General features: G+C 34.4%; 1 protein-coding gene across 2 annotated transcripts in view; it reads left to right on the forward strand.

Annotated features, from left to right (window-relative positions):
* The window catches only part of exp (expansion), a 297,616-nt gene that overhangs the window by 69,159 nt on the left and 205,641 nt on the right, over window positions 1-22,816 (forward strand). The window contains exon 1 of one of the 2 annotated variants that reach the window (XM_065351981.1): window positions 825-1,273. The exons of the other annotated variant lie outside the window; for it this stretch is intronic. The gene's annotated coding sequence lies outside the window, so the exon portion shown is untranslated. Of the gene's footprint in view, window positions 1-824; window positions 1,274-22,816 lie in introns of those variants that run through there. 2 annotated transcript variants of the gene reach the window in all.

A 22,816-nucleotide genomic window follows, 5' to 3' on the forward strand; every position in this document is an offset into this window, starting at 1 on the left:
AAAAAAATACATCAATTTTTTCAGAAAAATTCTTCAATTCTTCAAGTTTTTGAAAATATTATTTTATTGTCAGCTGATATTATGCTTTCAATGATACAACTTTGAAACACCCCCCCCCCTCCCATTCCTCATGAAAATAAAAAGATCCTTTTGAGATCTGCTATGAACATTGATTGATTATTCATCTCTATTTTGGGGCTGAAAAATGTAATCGACTCGAATTACTCTTTTCTTTCCCACAGCATCATCGCCCTTCTCTGCTTCTTCCAGGTCATCGACTCGAGATAATGAAGACCTGCATAGCTGATAATTTAATTTAGCAATAACACCTATGCATTCACATATCATTAAGGTATTTTGAAAACAATTCCATTAAACGTTAGGTTGACAATTGCAGCAGATTGGGGGCATGGTGCGGGGGCGATGTCGGCTCTAATAAGGCGCTATATTGGTTGCAGATCAAAAGATACACATACTCGTACATGTAACATGTAACTGTATTATAGCATACATTACATATGCATAAATTTATACTAGTACAAATAACACGTACACATGCAAACCTACGCTATGCATTTATTTCGTCTATGTACTCGTAGGTCTAGGTAGTATGTATAGGTAAACACAATGTCCCCTGTCCACCCTGATCGCGTCCCTTGTCACAGACTGCGACATCGGCGCAATGTAAATAGTTATTTCATAATTAAAAAAGACACGAATAATTTAATCGGCTGCGTTGTCGCGCATGCGCATTAATTACAACCGGTTTGAAATTCATCGGCGCGTACGACTCGATGGATGAAAAAAAAAAGAAGAGAGAGATTTCTCTCGGCGGCGTATACGACGATCTTATGATCCATTCCACCGGGACAGCGCTCGACTGCCTGGTTGTACGCGGTTTTTCAAGTATCTCGACGCAAATGTACTCGTAAAATACGCGCGTATTATACATTTACGTTCGTTGTGCGTTTTTCGGCGGTGTTTCTCGATGTTTTCGCGATCTTTTTTCGAGTTTTTATTTCGATGATTATAGTTTTGGCGACGCGATTTTAATGTGGCGATACGAATGCTGTTGTTGATATTGATTCTGTGGCGTGTTGATTTTTCTCATACCTTTTATTGATGTTTGTTTAAAAATTGGTGTGTTTTTTTTTAAATGCTCGTACATTGAACCAGTGATAGTGTTTTTGTACTGTGTGTTCTTATTTACATAAGTGCTGCTGCTGTGGAAATTTCGACTGTGGATATTGCCAGGATCATTTTGAGATTTTTGGTGAGTTGAATTTCCAAATTTTTGAAATGATTTAGGAGGGAGAAGGGTGGGGAGAGGAGAGGAGAGGGTAAATTTGGGGATGAAAAAGTTGGTTGAAAGGATGGGGGTATTTCTACGGAGAATTGAAATTATTGATCTTTAAAAAATGAAAAAATTGTATCAAAAAAAATTTTTACGAACAATTTTTTGGGGATGAAAATTAAACCGTGAAGGATCTTATGTTCACTTTCTTATTTTTTGTTGAAATTTGTTCGAAATATTGAAAACGAAACTCGAAAAAAAAAAGGCAATCATATCAATTAATCTTGATTTAGACGTACCAAGGTTCTCTCTTTTACTGGTTTGATTAATATATGCCTAAACCTAGCTCACGACTTGCCTCCTGCAGCTTTCTATACGGTAAAGTTTCACGTTCAAATTTCCATTTCCTCCAAAGTTGTTTTTTTTGCTCGAGAGCGATTTATGGTTTATGACGGAAATATACACGTAAGACGTAACTTTAGGATGCTGGCACGTGCCTAGGTTTGGATTTTTTTCTCCAACTTTGCTTGTTTATTGTATGCATAGATACCTTAGGAGTTACGTATACTTACGTAGTGACGAGTAATTTCGAATGGGATTAGATAACATTTTGTGTTGGTATTTTTTCATTTTTGTGTACATTGGATTGGATTTCGGAAGCGAAATTTAATCTAAACGAGCTTTACTGGGTTGCTATGGTGTCAATTAAAAATAATTGCTTAATATGTAGAGGTTTTCTGCAGGCGTAGGTGGTACTGGATATGTGCCCAGGTAGTTTAGATAGAATTAGAGGGGAAAATGAGTTTTGGTGAGACGGATCAGTGTTCCAGGGTGCATCACTGGATTCATTTTTTAGGTCAAATTTAATTCGGTTTATTTCAAAGTGGTCTAAAAATGAAAATAATGTTCCATTTGAGACGAATTCCAAGTACCCAAGTACTGAAGTACTTCTTGAATTGAAATTAACCTCACCTGATGAAAAATATGCTAAGTTCCTTCTACCAACTTGTATATTTTTTGTTCCACATCTCTACAAAATGTCGTTTGTGTTTCATTTTTTGCATTTGAAAATAATTTTGTGTGAAATTCCAAAAAAATATTTTTTTACTCAGTTTAGTTTTTGAAATTTTACTTAAAATGTCTCAAAAACAAAGCATTCTAGAAAAGAATCAATCACAGTTTTTGGTGGCAAATTTTATGCCTTACCAGTTTGCTTCTTTTCATTTTTTTCGCAGGGCTCTTAGTTTTTTTCAAGAATTGATTTTTTGTAATGAAAAATAATTTTTGAGAAAAACTAGAGGGTTTCCTCGAAAAAAAAAAAAATGTTGAAACAGAAAATCTTTGAGCAAGATATTTTCTATTCAGTTGATTCACTTTTAATTAAGAGGCGTTTTTTGAAATATTTTGAGTTGAAGTTGAAAAGTTCAGTTTGAGTCAATTGTGATAAAAAAATTGGTTATTTTGTTTTTTTTCAATTTTTTCACCAATTTTCAATTTTGGAGAGAATTGAGGATCCTAAAAAAAAAGAAGAGAAAAAAATGCATTTTTTCCAAGAAACTTTGTCAAAGTTGAAAAGTTTAACTCAAATTGATTGTCTGTGGTGAAAATTACAATTTTTTTCTAGTTTTTCAGCATAATATTAGAAAAAATTGATATTTTGCAAAAGTTGAAAAAAATAAATTGTACCTAGGTAAATCATGAAATTTCCCACCTGCAAAATTCAATTAATTTTCTCCAAAAAACATTGTTTTTAATGAATTTTGAGCAAGTTTCGAATGTTTGAATTGAATCGCTTGTTTGAAGAGAAGAATTATTTTATTTTTCTAAAATTTTTTATCACAAAATTCCAATTTTTAAGAAAAACGAAGAGTCTTTCAAAAAAAATGAATAAATACAAAAATTTCAGAGCAATAAAAATTTCTTGCCTTGTGATGTGCATTTTCCTAGTTTGTTCTAAAAATCTTTGTTTTTTGAAGATATTTCAGCAAAAGTTGAGAAGTTCAATTTTAATAAATTGTTTGAGACAAGAATTTAATTTTTGCGATTTCTATTTCATCACGAAATTTCAATTTTTAGGAGAAACTGAGAGTCTTGCAGAAGAAAATGCAACGAAATAAAATTATACACCTTCCTGTCGAGTTCATTTCAGAATTTCAACACGAATCAATTGTTTGAAAGGAGGAATTATTGGTATTATTTTTAAAATTTTTTCATTATAAAATTTTGATTTTTCAAAGAAAATTTGAGGGCCTTACAAAAGAAATTGCAGTGCATAAAATTTTTCACCAGTGAAAAGTAATTAATTTTCTCCAAGATACATTGTTTTTGTGATATTTTGAGCTAAAGTAAAAAAACTTGCCTTAAATTGATTCTTTGTGGAGAAATTTTTTTCATGTTTTTCTAGAACAAAAAATCGATTTTTGGGTTAATTCACAAAATCACAATCCTACTAAAAAATTAGGGCAAACAAATAGGTATTGTAAATCTTAAAATTTCATTATCCAGTTTCCATCAAGACGTTGTTTTTTGATATAATTTTGAGCAAAAGTCAGATATTTAAACTTCAATTCGTAGTGATTTTTTAAAAAAAATTCTAATTGCAAAAAAATCAAGCAAAAACAAACTGAGTTTAAGAGCCATTTTTTTTGATTTGGTCATCACAACAAATTGATGTTTGAAAAAATTAAAGGTCCTACGAAGAAAATGAAGGGAACCAAATTGTAGACATTAGGTATAATTTCCCATCTGTGTGGTGCAATTAGCTTGCTTCGAAAAATTTTGTTTTTTGGAGCTATTTTGGGAAAAAATTAGGATATTGAATCTAATTCAATTGTGTTACTTGATGGAAAATTTTTTTGTGTTTTTTTTTCAATTTTGTCATTGTTGCAATGAAAGAAAATTAATTTTCGAGAAACTGCAAATTCAAAGGTCTTGAGAAAAATATTATGAGAAACAAAATTGTAGTTTGTAGACCTTGAAATTCAACTCCAGTTGATTGTGATTTTTTTAAAGCAGGGAATTTCCATTTTTGAAATATTTCGACCCGATGGAAAGTTCAATTTGAATCTTTTTTTTTTCTAAATGATTTTCCATCACAAGAATTGATTTCTTGAGGTCATTATGGACTATAAAATTGTTCTTCTGCGTAGTCCATTTTTTTTTTCAAGAGATTCATCATTTTGTTCTTTGAAAATAAAATCATACAGTTCATTCAACTGAAAGTTCAATTTATGACGTTGAAGAGAAAATAATTATTATTTTTATGAGAATTCATTAAATTCAATTTTTGCGTCTATAGATTTGAACTTGCCAGTTCTCTAGAATCTGTTATCATCTCTGGAAATTTCAGGATTAAAAACTCACCCATTTTCAGAACACCCTGTGTAGATTAAACGAAGCCTCCAAGCAAAAAGCAGCTCTAGATATTAAGGTTACTGCGCTAGCTGCAGACAGTCACTCTCTCTACCTCTTTCTTCATCCAGCCTACTATACTTACAGATATTTAATCTACATACATACGTACTAGGTACTCGTTTACTCTACTAGTATTTTCAAGCTTTGAAGAAAAAAAAATAACAATAATCGTTTTACCATTGAGCAACTATAAGGTACAGCATATAGAATAAGAAAAGGCTCCGGATGACCTTGCTCAGCGATAATTTCATTTAGAACGAGAAAAAAAACGTATCATAATAAATTAATGAAACGATTTAGTATCGAAAAGTATACAGTAGGTAGAGAAGTATACGAGTACAATATGCAATGCGCGATATGAAAATTTGTATCATGTTTCATCTCTTGTACAACAAAACTGACCCATATTCCAACTGTGTAACTTTGACCATGACTAAACATATTAGATAATCGTAAGTCACGATTCGTCATTTTGTGTGTATATAGAGTACATAATCTATACGATTAGCAATATCTTTATAGTATATGTACTTTTACCTCTGGAGTCTGGACACATTAAGATGGAAAATTTTCATCGCAAATAAATGAACTGGTTTGCCGAGTTGATACAACAAAAGAGATACCTGCGAACATGTACCTATTATTAGATAATGAAAATACATACCACATATAAAAAGAAAAAAAAATCAATCGTCAATGACCAGGAGAAATGTCAGAGTGAGGTTCGATGATGAAGACATACTCGTACAAGCATCATCGTTTGTTTGTTTGCTCGCCCGAATGAAATGGAGAATGAAAAGAGATGTTTTTAGTGCATCATAAATCACCTTTCAGTCTGATTTGTCGTCTTGACTGTCTCGATCATTACATTTACTAAACGTCTTCGGAGTCGTAAAATGATATCCGAAGATGAGCATACTTTTACATTTCCGCATAGATGCTTTTTCTTTCTTCGAAAATTGATCGTAAAAATTTAGCGTGAAAATGCTCTCATGCCATGTTTGTTTAACTTTCATCCAGAGATCTGTGTAGTAGGGTTGCTGGCATAAAGCAGAGAGACTACCAGCTGTTATGTCATCGTAAAAATGTGATGCCGAATTTGCTGTAACCGAGCACGGTGTAATTTATAACATTAACCTATTTTTGTGGTGTTGTGTTTTTACTACCGTTCTTCAAGGTTGTTTCCTCTACGCTCTACGCTGGCTGGGAGCTGATCGCGTCGTGTAAATGATATGGTCTATCTCGGAGATCGACCGACTCATCATCGTACCTACTGGCTGTAATTACACCCCGGGAAATGTACTTACCTTTGTAGGGTAATTACCTACACTACATTCAGATTACGAATCGAGCAGCGCACAGAAACAGAGGAAGAATGACTATTACCAAAATAGAGTGGTCAATAACCGTGGCCAGAGGCCAGAAATTTGATAGATACAGAGAGAGGCAGGGCGCAGGACGCTTCCAGAAATGTTTCAAGAATTCCAGCGTGTGGTCAGACAAACGTTGAATAGTAATTTAAGGTTCCCGTTATGTAATAGCCATGGTAAATCGTACATATACAACTAAGTACCGCGCAGCAGAAAAAAGTTTTCCAGCGTATCGATGACACCTGATGCGTATACTATAAGAGATCCCGATAAGGGTTAGAAACGTATTTTTCTTTCATTTTTGGAAGCCATCCAAATGATTTATCGATGTCACGCATCACGTATAAAGGTGAGAAATACGTTTACCGTTAGTGGAAATTCTTCTTATGTACGAGTACCAATTGAATTAGAAGCTAAAGTACAATCGTACGTGTGTACAAGGTCTTCATGAGATCATGGTTAAGGCTGTACTGTATGTGCCGATCGCCTATATAAGATGATTTAATTTTTTTCTCGTTCCAACGCTCGTTTTCCAATATCCTTGATACCACTCCCCGTATTACCTTTCTAAATGGGTTGGATTCGGAAAGATTTTTCATACGATTGGTACCATAATTATCGAGTTATGTGTGATTTTTGTACCGGTAATTGGTGAATGGCGCTGGCGACGACAATGAACTATTTCTACACATACGAGTACATTTAGGGTGTTCCGTAAACGAGTGGTATGCGGCAATGCAAGCTAAATTCTACGTGGGCGTATTGTTATCGAATCGATATCCGTTATCGATGCGCTTGTCAGGGATGTGTTGGTTGATAGAGTCGTAATTAGCGTGTGTGCCAGGTGGAGGCGGCAATTTTGCCTGGTTGAAGCGAAATCTCAAGCAAGGCTGTGAAGAAAGAAGAGAATAGTTGGAGATGGGTAAAAACTGACGTCGGATTTGGATTCTGTGGCTTCGAGTACCAAGCAATCGATATGCATGAAGGGTACTATCAAATTATGTGATTTTCACATTCCTGAGCCCCTACCTCATTCCATTGCTCATATTTCAGAGTTTGGGAATTCCAAGGAGGCGTGATTCTTGAATGAATTTTTGGATTTTGTAAAATTCAAAGATTGAATCAAATTTCAAAATTTATTATAAGTAATGAGTACAAGTGCTGTGTAAAATGAGTATGCTTGGAAATGAGCAAAAATTGACCGCAGATTTGAATTAAGCGTCCATCAAAACCTAACAATCGATATGTTGGAAGGGTACTTTCCGTTGAGTGAGAATCGCCCCTCCCCTTGCCCCGCCCCCTTTGCTTACATTTTCTGAATTTTAAAAACAGATTGCTTATAATAAGTAGGTATTATTTTGTTTAGGAAGAATTGTAATTTGAGATCAACTCTCTGAAGTTTTTCTCTCCATCTTGGAACAGAATTGAAGAAATTTACTTGTTTTTCAGTTGGGGAGGAATGAGTTGGAGGGGGGGGGGGTGACATTTCATGCAGCCCCATTGTGCGCTCGTATGACCATCTAGGCATTGAAGAATGAAATGATTCATTGTTATCATAGTTGCTATATTCATTGTGATTTTGCGAAATGAGCTTCCATAAAACGTAGGTTAAACATTTTAAGGAAGTATGTAGAGGGGGTAAAATGGGGAGGGGATTTGAAAAATTCTCACATATATCGTCATGTATATCGATTTCATGGTTTTCAGTGGCTCCAAATTCGAATCTGATGGTAATTTTGGGCTATGTTGTGTTGAGCTTGTGATAATAGGAATTCCCCTACGTTGTTTTCCGTGTGGGTATACCTATTATTTGTCTGCATTTGAACTTCTATAGGACTAAACTGCTGTTTTCAAAAATTTTGGCAAAGAAAAAGTTTCAGGGATTTCAATTCCACACATCGCCACTCCCCTTGTTTATTTTCAAGATCCAGATGCCCAGATGTTGCTAAATGAGGTGCTACCCTAATCTTCTATCATAGCTTCATAAATTCAAAAAGTATGTGGATTAATTGATAATTTGTTGTTGATGACACTTGAATGAATTTGACCCACCCCTCTCCAATATTTTGTGTGTGAACATCTGAAAAATCCAGAAAATTGGAAAAATTTGGCAGGAAAACAGAGAAAAGTAAGGAAAAAATCATTTGTGTGACAGACTGGATAGTGGATATCTTGATTCAGAAGTTGAAAGTCAAATTTCCTGGTGTTAAGATTTAAAAAACGAGTGCTGGTGTTGTGTAAAAAGAATACGTTTGCAGATAACAGAAAATTGACCTCAGATTTGGATTCCGCGCCTTTGAGAACCTAACAATCGATATGTTGTAAGGGTACTTTCCGTTGGAGTGAGAATCACCCTTCCCCTTGCCCCGCCCTTTGTTTATACTTTCTGAATTTTTTTTTAGAATATCGCTCATAACACGAATCTTTCAATCTGGAAAAAATTTCAATCTAAAAAATGTATTCAGCGAACATTATTTTTCGCTTCAGAATGCCACTGAATTATGAAACCATCATTTTTAGTTTTTGGGTGGGGGTAGTGGAGGGAATTTTTCTACAAATGTACAATATTTGAGCACGTGTGTGATTATGGATGTCGGATTTAGTCATTTTCATCAATTGCACTTTTGATTTGATAAGCCATGAGGTTTCATGGAATGAGCCCCCATCCAGTTTTTGTTGGAAATTCTGGACTTCGAAGAGGGGTTGAAGGGGGGGGGGGGGTCTAAAAAATTTCCTAGATACTTATATCGAGTTGCATATCGATTTCATGGTTTAGAATAGTGCTGATTCCGAATCTGAGGTCAGAATTCAAATACAACTCATTCTGTCCTAGTTTGAAGGGGGGGGGGTTCTGATAAAATTTTGAAATATATCGAGTTGCATATCGATTTCATGGTTTAGAACGACGCTGATTCCGAATCTAAGGTCAGAATTTAAATACAACGCACTCTGTCCGAGTAAGCAGCTTCCTGATCATCTAGTATCGATTGAGACAGCTTCGAAAGATATTCAACTCTAATTATTCGCTTTAAGGGTATTCTTTACACCGTTATCACCAAGTGTGGTTTCTGGTTGCATACCAGTTTTTCCTTAACATATATGTTTACATTTAGTGATTTACCTCGCGAACGACCAAAAATCACGAACTGCAGAGGTGCATTTCTTCTTTCTATTCATTCACAATCAGACAATAGTGCATACTACGCAACCTTTTCTTAACAATACCCACCCTCTGCACCCCGCACTTGCGAAGTTTTTAAACTATCTAAGCTTCTTGTTGTACAGTATATTAGGTGTGTGATGCATTCGAGAGTGACTTTTACGTTTTTACATTACTGTACACCCTACCCCTACCTTCACCCTGCTGTGTATTTTTATACCTATTAGCTATCTATATTTCTCTCAGTCTGTTTTTTTTCTCGCAATTCTTATTACCTAAGCTGAAGTATCGAAAGAAGAAAGGACATACTCATATGAAATATTGAATTTTTCGAGGGTGATACTGATGGGATTTTTCACACTGATCTCAAGAAAAATGATAAAAAAATTCCACTTCATAAACATTTTCCGCAAAAACAATTTTTTTCCCATTGTTCATCGTTTTTGAGGGTGAAAATGGACTTTCTGGTCGAACTAAACACCCTACAAAAAAATTATTCCAGTATAGCACGTTTTTTTTTTTTTAAATAGGAAGCATTAGTTCTTACTCTAAGATTTGTGCTTAAAGTTTAAATGTTCTACTTTCATCTATTCTTTTTTTCGTAGAATGCATGGTTGATCCAGAAAAAAATATTTTTACTGTCAAAAAAGGTGAAAAAATAGGAAAAATTTTCAACCAAAAATTGATTCGCGGAAAAGTTATACATGATGGAAAAAGTAGCTCCATTTTTGAAATCAAATAACAGCATTTCAGAAGCTCCAAAGGTCGATCTCCGATATTTATAGTAGGTGTGAAAGGTCGTTCATTTGACAAGTCAAAATTGAGCTTTTTATATTTTTCCAAAATTATCTGAAAAGTGAAAAGCGTAACATCTCAGAGAAAAATCAATTTAGTGAGAGATTTTATGCTACATGATCAAAATGTTTTTTAGTTTCTGGGTAAATATTTTTTTTTAGAAGATAAGGGGCTTCACAGAATAAATGAAGAGAAGCAAAATTATAGAACATGATTTCCCACCAGTAGAAAGTGGTCAATTTTTTACGTGCAGGTTTAAGTATTGTTTGAGACATTCTAAGAGAAAAAAAATGATAAATTTATCGAAGTGATTTTTTTCCTAAGTTGAGATAACAAAAACTGAATTCTTACATTAAAATTGATATTGTTCTATTTTTCGAATTACAAATTTTTCAAGTCTTTTGCCCTCGCTTCGCTCAGACCAATTTGTTTTTTTTGCCGAGTTTCAATTTCAAAAAACCTATGATTGAATTTGAAAAATGTTGAAATCAGAAAAAAAGAATAGAATTAGTTGTATAGTTGTCGACAAACTTTGTCAGCTTGTAGGGGGAGCTGAAGAAAATTTGGGAGAGTTGGAATAACAAAGGGGAAATATTGATACTGAAAATTATCCTGGCTGTGTAATGTGTAGCTCCAAAAAATCTTTAAAATAATCCCAGCAACTTATCACCATTTCAAATGCATTTGTGGGTAGAAGGTTCATAGTACCTCTACCTAACTACCTACCTACCTATTTATATCAATAAATGAAACAAAATTTTATGAGCAAATTGTTTTCCTATAAGTACTTTTTATATGACCAGCTTTGTGTTCTATTGCAATTGAATGTTCTTTTCAGACGTGCCAATTTTCCTCAAAGAGAGCGAATTTTTCAAAATATGCGTTGTGATTTTTTACTTTTACCACTACTCCCACCTCTTTTCGAAAATAACTGCACCAGTTCTAAAAGGTAGTATACTTGAGATTCTGTGTAGCGTCGATCAAGGATCAAGGTCGTCATTGCCCTCAAAATCCAAGATCTCTTTTGGAGTTCTACTGAGTGGTTAAAAATTCTAAAATCGCTTACTTTTGGAGTTTTGAGTAAATTAGTACATATTTTAAAAAGGGTGTGATTTAATACCACGACAAAAAAGGGCGTCAGCACGACAAGCATAGGCACTTTCACGCCAGAAAAATCATTACCACGACTAAATGGGAAATTCCCGACAATAAAGAGCTTACCCCGACATAAAAGGTACTCCAACGACAAAATAATGTATCAAACGACGAATTAAAAAATTCACGACATTTTATTACTTTCAACTCCTATATAAGGCAATGCACGACAAAATTTTTCCATCAAAAACAGTCATTTCACCGACAGAAATAAACGTTTAAAAAATATTAAAATGATACCAAAACTAGACAGCTAAGCAAAGCTTAGCTGCAAAGTGTGCGTAGCTAGCTGCCTTTTCTACAGCTATAACCGTTATTACATCTAGGTAGTGCATAAGTGAATCAACCATGTCACAGTGATGAGAATTTTTGAAACTCTCACTGCTTCAAAATAATAATTGTTTTTCAGTGTTTTCATATTTTCCAAATTACAATAGGTATTTCAGAATAATTTATAAGCTTGTATTGCTTCTAAATTAAGAAATTTCTAGTTGTTTTTCATAGTTTGCATTGTTTTAAAATTTACAAAATTTCAAATCGATTTCCCGAATTCCCCATCGCTACAATTTCATAAAGTTTTCAATAAATTTTCAGAATTTTGCATTGCTGCTGAGTTAGGAAATTTGAAATCAATTTTTAGAATTCACATTGCCTCTAAATGGTCAAATTTTGAATAATTTGTCAGAATTCTTATTGTCTTTAAATTAAAAAATTTCAAATTCAATTTTCAAGTTCATATTGTCCACAAATTGTAAAACGTTTACTCAATTTTTGGAATTCACATTGCCTCCAATTTTTCAGAATTCTCATCTTCTTCATAAATATTACAATACTTATTTCATATAATTTTCAAGTTCACATTATCTGCAACTTACAGAACTTTTAATCAATTTTTGGAATTCTCAGCGTCTCTAAATACAAATTTTCATATCATTTTTTTTAGAATTTCTATTGTCTTCAAATTTATAAATTTTCAAACCAATTTTCAGAACTTGCTTTTTATTCTAAATTAAGAATTAAATCTTATAAAATACCTATGTTAAGAATTTGCATTGCCTATTACACGAAAAAAATATGGGTAATTTTTACAAAAAAATTTAACTAAATACTCACAATTAAGTACCAGATCCCATTCAATAATGTTTACTGTAATCGTATAGTAAAACTTATCATTTTAATAAATTTTGCTATAGGTACCAATAGTAAAAATCATTTTGTTTTAATAATTTTTACTAAATCATGATAATAAAAATTACATGTTTCAATTGTACAAAAATTGGTTTAATTTCTCATTTTGAAGTAATTTTTAAATTATAAGTAAAAAGTTAAAAATTATTCATGTCAAGTAATTCTTACTTTATACTTATGGTTATAGGTAGACAAAAAATTAATGAAATGAATTTTTAGTTAGCAAATGATATCATAATTCATAACTCAATTTCAGCATTATTTAGCAAATGATATTATAATTCATAACTCAATTTCAGCATTATTTTTGCCCCATTTTCATGTACTACATTTATAGGTAGTAACTCCAAAGCATTTACCTATCCAATTTTCCTACGAAAAATCTGTCACCTACCTACTTACCTCACGGGGATTCGAACCTGGGTCCCTAAATTTCCTATTCCTACCTACATGCCCTATCCACTCAGCCACCTATTCACTACGAAGGTACCGGCATTAAAATAATATATTTGTTTGGTAAACGCCCCACCAAACCACTCCCACTTGGAATTTACAGCTAACAGACCGGGGGTGTAACAGGGTACCATGAAACACAGCTGGTGATGGAATAGACTGGGGGTATAGCAGGGTACAATGAGCGGCAGGTGTTCTACAAGTCCCCTTTTCCCTTTTTTAGGATTTAATGCATTAAAATAATGAACTAAAATTGCAATTACTCAGCAATTACCCATCCGAATTGAATGAAAATTAATCTATTCCCTCCGCCTTAATGATTCTCAAATGGTGTCCAATAGGTACAAAAAACGGTTGGATAGCTTAAGAGAACATTCAGTTCCAATAAAATTTCATTTCTCAAAGCGAAACCAATAGTGTGCTACGCACACTAAAAACGAAGTAGGTACTTAAAAAATTGCTGTTTATAGAAGTAATGTTTTGTGGACTTTGATGGGCGACCCCTCTTCCTCTTTTGACCTCAGGGACGGACCGAAAGGGGGCCAAGGGGAGACAGTTTGCCCCCCTTCGGTTCCGCGAAAGCAGGAAAAACTTGGGAAATTGTGAGAAATTCAAGAAAGTTGAAAAAATACAAAAATTCCAACAATATTTTAGTTTCTGTTCTCAAAAATTCACATTTTTTACAGTCATGTATTTAATTATTGTTCATTTACCGACAAAAACGCCGATCTATACTCAAAATTCTCATTTTTTCCCTAAGCTTTAGCCCTCGCTTCGCTTTGGCCAATTTGGTTCTCTTCTACTGAGTTACAATTTCACTCAATTTTTTTTGAAAGAAACCCTCAGTTGATCATTTGTCAAAATTTGTACAAATTATAATTGTAATTGAGCTGATAATGTTCTGTCGTGTATGAAATTATTTTGTCGTGAATACATGCTTATCTTGTTATTAAATCGTAGTCGTTCATAAATACTTTATTGTCGGGCGTTATCTGGCGTGGAACTTCATCATTTTTCGTCGTTTATTCATCTTTTATGAACGAAAAAAGGCTCGTCGTGATGACGCCCTTTTTCGTCGTGCAAAAAATATTTCCCCTTTTGAAAATGATTTCTTCCCAAATATTTTGTATTGAGCCAAAGCATCGAAAGCAGAGTGTCTACTGGCAAGAAACTCGCAAGAAAGCAAGAAAAAGGCGAGAAATTGACACGGGTGGTAAAAAGCAAAAAAATTTCCAAAAAATTCACATAAAAAATCTCTAAACAATAATTGAAGTTATCCCACCAATTTTTAAAAATTTTGAGATAAAAAAAATTGAATCCTTTCATTAAAATTGATGTCTTTTACTTTTTGAATTACAAATTTTTCAAAACTTTTGCCCTCGCTTCGCTCATGGCTATTCAACATGATGCCTTCAAAAATTTTAAGAATTCAAAAATTGAATTAAAAAATTCCAGAAATACTCCCAATCAGCGTTGGCAGCCTTTGTATAGCAGGTGTAGCGAGCTGCTACACCCAGAAGCAGTTCGCTACACCCAAAAAAACAGTTCGCTACACCCAGAAAAAATTCGCTACACTCATAAAAAAATTATTCTCCAATTTTACATTGTTATAACTCAAGTTTTTAGCAATAACTATTCGTTTTGTTCGCTTTTCTCTAGTTGGCTACCTACACAGACACAATTTTTGTGGTAAAAGTTGATAAACAGTGAAAAATCTCTATTTTTTGTTCTTTTTCAATCAGTTTAAGAACCTCAAAAACTTTTGCTACACCCAGAAAAAATCGACACTTTTTTCTTTCAACAAACCCCAGTTTCGCTACACCCAGGCGAAATCTAGGCTGCCACCGCTGCTCCCAATACCCGAACCATTTGAAAAGTGCGAATTTTTCATTTTTTCTGAACAGAACCATCAACTTTTCAGAATTATTGATACTGTTGTGTTCCGGTGAAAATGTAAAATAAAACATACAAAATGATTGTTTTTTCGTTTTTTGGAACAATTTTTCGAAAAATGTTCGCTCTCGTTTCGCTTGAGTATAGTAATTTTACCGTCATTTCAATAAAATAATCATTATGAAGGGTTTTCGAGAAATTACCTAAAATTTCGATTTTTCATGTCTAGAATCTGGTTGTATTGCCCCTCCCCCGCCATAAAAATATAAACTCCCTCTATGATTTCATCTGTAAATGCCGCTGATGTTCAGCATACTTAAAATTTTGATTTTTGTAGGAAAAATCACAATTTTTTGTTAGCAAAATGACATGATACATCCCCCTGCCCAAATTACATGACTTTGATCCGCCTCTGAGTCTGTTTTCATCTTTGAATCAAATTGAATTTATTTTATTAGGTAATTTTTTACTCGTTAGGTTGGTTTCAACAGACACTCATGGAAAGTGGAAAGATATAATTTCTGAAACCGGGGAAATATTTTAGAATTCAGTTGTGTCAATTTTTTGGTCATTATTGCCAATTTCATAAACTCGAAAAATTATTAAAAGTTTTAGGCAGTTTAATTTCAACTGATTGAATGAAAAAAAATGGAATTTTATTCACTGTAACACACGCATATGTATCAAAAAATTTCCTGGGCGAAACTCTAGTATGTATTGTTAAAAAGAAACCCAAACAAGCCTATACGTGAAGTGAGAGCTGAAGGCTTGATAATTCAAAAAGTAAAAACATCATAATTCAAGAATTGAAACGAAATTTTGACAATAGGAAAAAAATCCGTTTTTTCTCGACGTTGAATGTTGAGTGGATATTAAGCAACGTTTTTTGTTCATTTTGTATTTTTGAAAAAGAAAATTATCCATCATTTTTTAGTTTTCTTCAAATTTAACCCCCTCCCCTACCAAATTTTCCACTCCTAGGCGGCCGCCTTGTCTTGCCTATTGAACTAGAAAATCAAATCGACATTCGACACCCAGCATACACCCAGTAACAGTAACCTCAGAAGAAGTCGGAAGAAGTAAAACCGGTTTAGTTTAAATACTTACCCAAAATCTGTGAAGAACGAAACTACCCTTCTGCATAACGTCCAACCCTCACGCACTCCCTCTATATTTTTTTGGCTGAACTGTTACTAGGAATGTCACATGTCCCGCCACCCGCTTCCATCCATCAGAGTACTGAACTTTTTCGTCTGATTACTCCGTAAGTTTCAACTTTTTGAATTTTTTTTTTTTTACAGTATGGTTCAAAAAAATGAGATCTAGCCGCGTACGTCGCCACATTTTTGATATAACCCTTCAGTTGCCTGCTTGGCTGCTCGCAAGTTACTGCTTTTCAAAGCTTTTTTTTGAGAAAAATAATTGATAATTTCGAAAAATCGCTACGTACGCCGCTAGATAAAAGCATTAACGTCACATTAAAACAAACCCCATTGAAATCGGTTAAAAATTCGCGGAGTAATTAGACGAATAAGTTGAGCATTTTTCCCGAACATAACCTAGTAGATAACAAGTGTAAAGAATACCCTTAAGATTCACCTATTTCGTTAAAACACTCGAGTGTCTTCCCAGGAAAACGCTTATTATCGAACGTGAGTCATCTCGAGTGTCATTATTCGGTCAATATGGAACACTGTCGGACGTAGCGGTAGCGAATGCAGCAGCAGTCGCATCGCAGGTGGGCACCTATCAAATGTCTTCCTGATTGACCAACACATACGGTCGCGTTATGGTTCTTACGCTTTGCCGGCCAGACCAGGCCGCCGCGACGACGTTCATGTATCTCGTGTATTGTTACATTCACACATGAGAGTGAGAGAGAAAATATGCACCGATTTCGGAATCCGTCGTATATAAGACGTAGGTACTGCTTTATACACACATATACGAATGTTTAACAATGCTCGGACTTCGTAACGTTATACGTGAACGTAAGTTACGTGACGGACATAAAAATTGCGCGTTTGTTGGAAATACTGACTGGCTGGCGCTGGCACTGGCACGATACGTACAGTACGTTGAAAAAAGAGCCGGCTCGGGCGAGGGAGGCTCTTGTAAAAAGTTATATAAGAGAACGCGATGCAGTGTGCCGCGGCACCTGCGGCTATGCTGTATTTATTCTGGGAGAGTTGATGAAAAAAAAATCCGAATCCGCATATCCGCGGATAGCTATAAAAATATTTAACATTGTTTACGGCTCGACTAAAAGGGATTGCAGTTTAAAGAGAAACTATATCGTTTATGTTACATTATTATTATATTCTCGATATAGACAAATAAGAACCGCAATGCCTCCATGCATTGGCGTACTTGTACGAGTATACCCCGCGATCCGCATCCAATCATGGACCATCGGTAATCACGCCGCGTACATAAATCTGGTTTCGCTGTTTATAGATTTGTCTTAGTTGTCGTCTGTGTACGTCGACTTGCACACATACTACGTAAGAGTCTCGGTGAAAATACGTGGTACTGGAGGATACCACTAATCTTGTTTATATGCGTATGACTTGTAAATTTCGCAGCGCACAATACGAGTATTGTATGGATAAGAGATGCTATAAATTTTTGGTAATTGATGTCTTTATTTATCGATAATACGAAGTGGATTTTTTCTCCTTTTTTTCGTCAACTTATATGCGATTCTATTCTTATTTCGTCGCCTGAAGATGAGCTCGATTCCGCGTCAGGTAAACCAGTTCTCTTAGGATGCGATCTGCGGATGTATTTGATCGGATATGTAGGTATACTCAAGAGTCAGACGTATGTATACTGTATAGTTAAGTATAGCGGTGAATTGTACACAAATGTGGAAGATATCTAGGACTTGGACATTTATGTGAAAGAGGTTAATGCCATATGTACTAGAAAATTAGTATATCGTGTTTTGCCTGCACCGTCATTCAACCTGCCTGTCTATGCCATCGAGACTTGTCTATATATTCCGTTATGTATGTAGAAGGAAGCGGAGGCGGTGTAGTTTTTCTATCCTGAGTTGTAATATTCTAAAATGCGTGGTGACTGGATGGTGGAAATTTACTAGTTTTGGTGGTCGATATATTGTGCAGACAAAATCCCCCTTGTCTATGAAGGTATGTTTTGGTGTGGGACCAATCGTTGTGAAAATGCCATGATTTGGTTCCAGCGAGTTGAAGTACTGGGAGATCTTAAAATTGCAGAAGAGTCGATTTGATCATCCATCATTGCTTATGGTTTTGAAAAGACTTTCAATTTTTGAAGATTTGGAACCATTTGGTGGTGATTTTTTTCTCAATTTTTTGAGAGGATTTTCAGGTTATGAATAGATTTTTAGTCAATTTTGAAAGATTTCTGAACAATTTTGTGAGATTTTGAATAAACTATTGAGCAATTAATAAATTTTTGAACGATTTTGAGGTAATTTTCCGGGTATGAACAAACTTTCAAACAACTTTGGAAGATATTTTGGACGATTTTTTAGACCACCGTGTGACAGTTTTCTGGATTTTTTTTAGTTGATTTTTCAGGTTTTGAATATTGATTTTTAGACTATTTTGAAAGATTTCTGCATCGTGAAGTGATGATTTTCTGATTTCTAATCAACTTTATGAGGTTTTAAAATAATTTTTGAGCCACGAAAGACGATTCTGAAAGATTTGATTCTTAGTCAATTTTGAAAGATTTTATGAACAATCAAGTGACAACTTTGTGAGATTTTAAATCAACTGTTGAGCAATGAATGGATTTTTTGAGCAATTATGAGGTGATTTTTAGATTTTGAACAAAATTTCAGACAATTGTAAGTAGAAGATTTTTTGGGCGATTTTTTAGACGATCGTGTGACAATTTTCTGATTTTTTTTAGGTGATTTCCAGGCTTTGAGTAGATTTTTAGACTATTTTGAAAGCTTTCTGCATCATGAAGTAATGATTTTCTAAATTTCAATCAATTTTGTGAGTGAGATTTTGAACTAACTTTTGAGCCATGAATGGATTTTGAACAGACTTCCAGACGATTCTGAAAGATTCGATTTTTATCTAATTTTGAAAGATCACTATATTTTGTGAGATTTCGAATAAACTGTTCAGCGATAAATGGGGTGATTTTCAGGTTTTGAACAAACTTTCTGATAATTTTAGAAGATTTTTGGACGATTTTTTAAACCATCGTGTGACTATTTCCTGAATTTTTTGAGTTCATTTCCAGGTAGGGCATTGAATAGATTGTTGGACTATTTTAAGAAGTGATGATTTTCTAAATTTTAATCCACTTTGTAAAATTTTGAACTAATTTTGATCCATGAATGGATTTTGAGCAAACTTTTAGACGATTTTGAAAGATTTTATTTATATGTACTTAGTTATATTTGAGAGATTTTTGAAAAATCAAAAAAAAATTTCTGTGAGATTTCGAATGAAGTGTTGAGCAATGAATGGATTTTTGAACAATTTTGAGGTGATTTTCAGGTTTTGAATGGATTTTTAGACAATTTTGAAAGATTTCTGCATCACAAATTGATGATTTTCCAAATTTTAATCAACTTTCTGAGATTTTGAATTATTTTTTGAGCCATGAATGGATTTTGAACAGACTTTTAGACGATTCTGAAGGATTTATGGATTCTCATCTATATTTCCTAAATTTTTGGGAGTGATTTTCAGGTTTGAAATAGGTTCTTGAGTAGCTTCGAAAGATTTCTGATCCATTAACTGGCGATTTTATTCAATTTTGTGAGATTTTGTACAAATTTTCGAACTATGAAAATTATTTTCTAGTCTTGAACTAGTTTTTTTTCAAGATTTTCAAAGTATTTCCACATCATTTAAATTCAGCCTCTTGATTAATCGATTTTCAGAAGATTTTGAATGAATTCTACTTACATTTTAGTATTTTTTGATGCCCAATTTTCACAACTGTAATTTTAATTTGCATCTTACTAATTTTGATGCAACCGTCTGATTTTAGAAAAAAAAATTAATAACGTTGCATTGGACGAATTTTCAAAATTTTTTCATCATTATTTTTTCAAACGATTGTGATTTGTGGGATTCAATTTCGAAAAATTTCGAGATATTTTCTCTATTTAGGATCAGTTCTCAAATAATTTTGAATGGCTTTCTTGACTTGAAACAAATTGTTCAAGGAATTTAAAAATAGCTTTTGGAGAATTTTCAATTTTGGGTGTTTGTTTTTTTGGCGGTTTTTTCTGATGATTTTTCTATTTTAGGGCAATTTTAAATGTATCTATCTGCCTACCCATTTTCACGGGAGGTTTTTACTCCTCTCCCCACAGTTTGAAAAGGTTCCACAATTCCAAATATTTGATCGATCAATGTGGGGACACATGATTATAAAAGAAGTTAAAATCATTCGCAAACGTCTCATGCAGAAAAATCACTCAACAGCTGATCAAAACGTATCTCAAATACAAAATTTGCACTCACACAGGTCCAGGTCAAGCATACATTCGCCAATTATTAGGCCACCAATTTGCACATTATGGCGGCGTAAGAGGGGATACCCGTATATCGGGCATAGACTGCAAGCGGCTAACGCACCTCGTATGCTTTGAGGCTCGGCGACCTCGCAGTCAAAATGTCGCATCCGCGATAATATCTCAAACTGGTTTCATTTGTGGTATATTATTTTTAAGATATGATTCACGTGTATAGTAACGGAATAAGCGCCTAGTCGAAGAGCAACGACGCGGCGCGGCGACAAATGGCGAGCTAAAGGTTAAATTCTGAGTTGGCGTCACTAACGGGCTGATGATCCTCTATATGTGTGGTAGGTGTACCGTACGTCTTACGGTGCGTCTGTTGTAGGATGATTTCACACGTGGGATACACCAGAATCTAATCCGGTCATTTGTGCATAACGTGAAAACTCATCGCCGCGTAGTTCCCCCATAGGATATGGTCGTAGTCGCTGGAAGGTCGTTAATTACGATATTGTAAAAAATTTTCATACGTAGAGGTACATCAAACAGCAACGTAGTACCTACATCGTGTCTTCATCTTAAACGAGCTAATCTCTTTAGTGGTCGTCAGCCGCGAGGTGATTGATAGAAACAAAGAGTGATAGAGACAGAGACTGTAAAATCACTCGTACAAATGCTCATAAGTTTATGGCTATAATAGGAGCTCATTTAGTCGGCGAAAGCGGCTATCTTTAATCACGTACGTACGCACACCGAGTAAATTACTCACCTCAAATACTATAAGACCAATTATTCATTTTCCCTTCGAACTGTTACTTACATCTATAGGTACACTTGGACTTGCATACTTTCGAAAAAAAAAAACAGAACAAAATGTTAATCGATACAATATTTTTGTACTTGGGTATGCTCGAATAGGTCTCTGAACAGCCTAGGTACCGTGTATATTTGCCCTTATCATCGTCACATAAATTTTCTGATAATATTCCACCCCGATGAATGAAGAAAGAGCAATCGTGCTGTAAAATATCATGATCGTGACACCTGTATAGGTACCAATATTCATCATAATATTATACTTATTACTCGTATAGCAGGTCACTAGATAATACGTATTAAATATGCACGTGGTGCCTGGTACCTGCCTCACGCATACGAGAACTTACGATTTCACGAGTATGTGGCAATATTGCTAAATATTCGATACCTATAAAGTCGTCCTCCTCACGCCAGCCAAGCTTGGTAATGAGACTTGTAATACCAAAGTGGAGCGATTCACGAATGTCAGTCGAATACTGATGATGTACGATTCGAATCGTCATCATCATCAACACCGTCGTCGTCGTCAATTGGCGCAGCGAAAAAGATTCGATATTTGACGACGAAGAAGAGAAAGACATGTGCAACGATGTCGCTTTCAATGCTCGAATCGTTGCGGTGAAAATAAACGAAATAAATTGCCCATTCAGACGTGTAATTAATGATATTAATATGCAAATAAACGAATAGGTCAAAGACGTGTACGTAAACATTAGCATGTCTCTCGGTCTCGTCGCGAACTTCGAGCACATATACTCGTATGCTTCATCGTCGTGTGAACAAGAAAGTGTAATTCGAAATCGTATTCGAATAAGCCACCATGAGCCATGTATTATAATTGAATCGAATCTACGTCGTCGAAGGTAATGCGCATGGTAGATTGAGTCGAGACGAGTAGAGTAGAAGAGATGCGATGAATTGCAATAGATTGTTTATGTAGAGTAAACATGAGAGAATTGACCAACCAGCTTAATCATTGTTCGTGTACAAACAAATTGAGTTTCTTTTAAGAAGACATGAGCGAAGTCAACGTGGATGGGCAGCTTAAGAGAAGGGAGGAGGCAACGTGGGGAAAAGATTTGATTTGGGATAAATGAAAATTTTTTTTGAAGAACATGAATGCATTTTTTTTTTCAAAATGTAAATGCAAAGCTCTTCTTTTGATATTTTAAGCTGAAAATTTTCCAAAAATGTTATGCCTCTCTTTGCTTCTTAAAGTAATTTTTAATATATTAATTTTCATTTTTTTTTAAAGAACAACTTGAAAAATTGAAATGGTAAAAAAAATATCGTTATAAGCCCCCCATCCCCCTCCCCCCCAAAAAAAATTGTTGTTGAAATATCCCATAACATTGGAAAATTGGAAAAGTGAAAAATTATGGTATTGAATTTCGGACCCTCTCCCCTCCCCCTCCGCATAAAGTTTTGAAGTGTTTGCAGGATTCCTCGTCAGTGAACAATATTGAAATAGTAGAAGTATTTTTTTCCCCTCTCCTCCTTCCGCCGAAAAAATCACAGAATGACCAAAAGACATTGAAAAAACGAAAAATTGACGTTTGAACCTTCTCCTGTTTTCCCTCCCCTCCAAAAAAAGCCAAAAACTGTTTGAAAAATGTCCTGCCAAAGGTCCTGCCAAAAATCCTGTTGGAGTCCTGCTTTTTCATTTTGAAATTTTGTTAGACGCCTTGCAGAGAAATTTTGCATTTGAAGTGCTTAAGTGAATTTTGCAATTTTTGGTAAATTTTTGAAAATAAAAATTTGTACCAAAAATGGGCAAAATAACCATCAAAATTTCA

This window comes from Planococcus citri, chromosome 2, assembly GCF_950023065.1.
Source record: "Planococcus citri chromosome 2, ihPlaCitr1.1, whole genome shotgun sequence".
Classification (NCBI taxonomy): Eukaryota; Metazoa; Arthropoda; class Insecta; order Hemiptera; family Pseudococcidae; genus Planococcus; species Planococcus citri.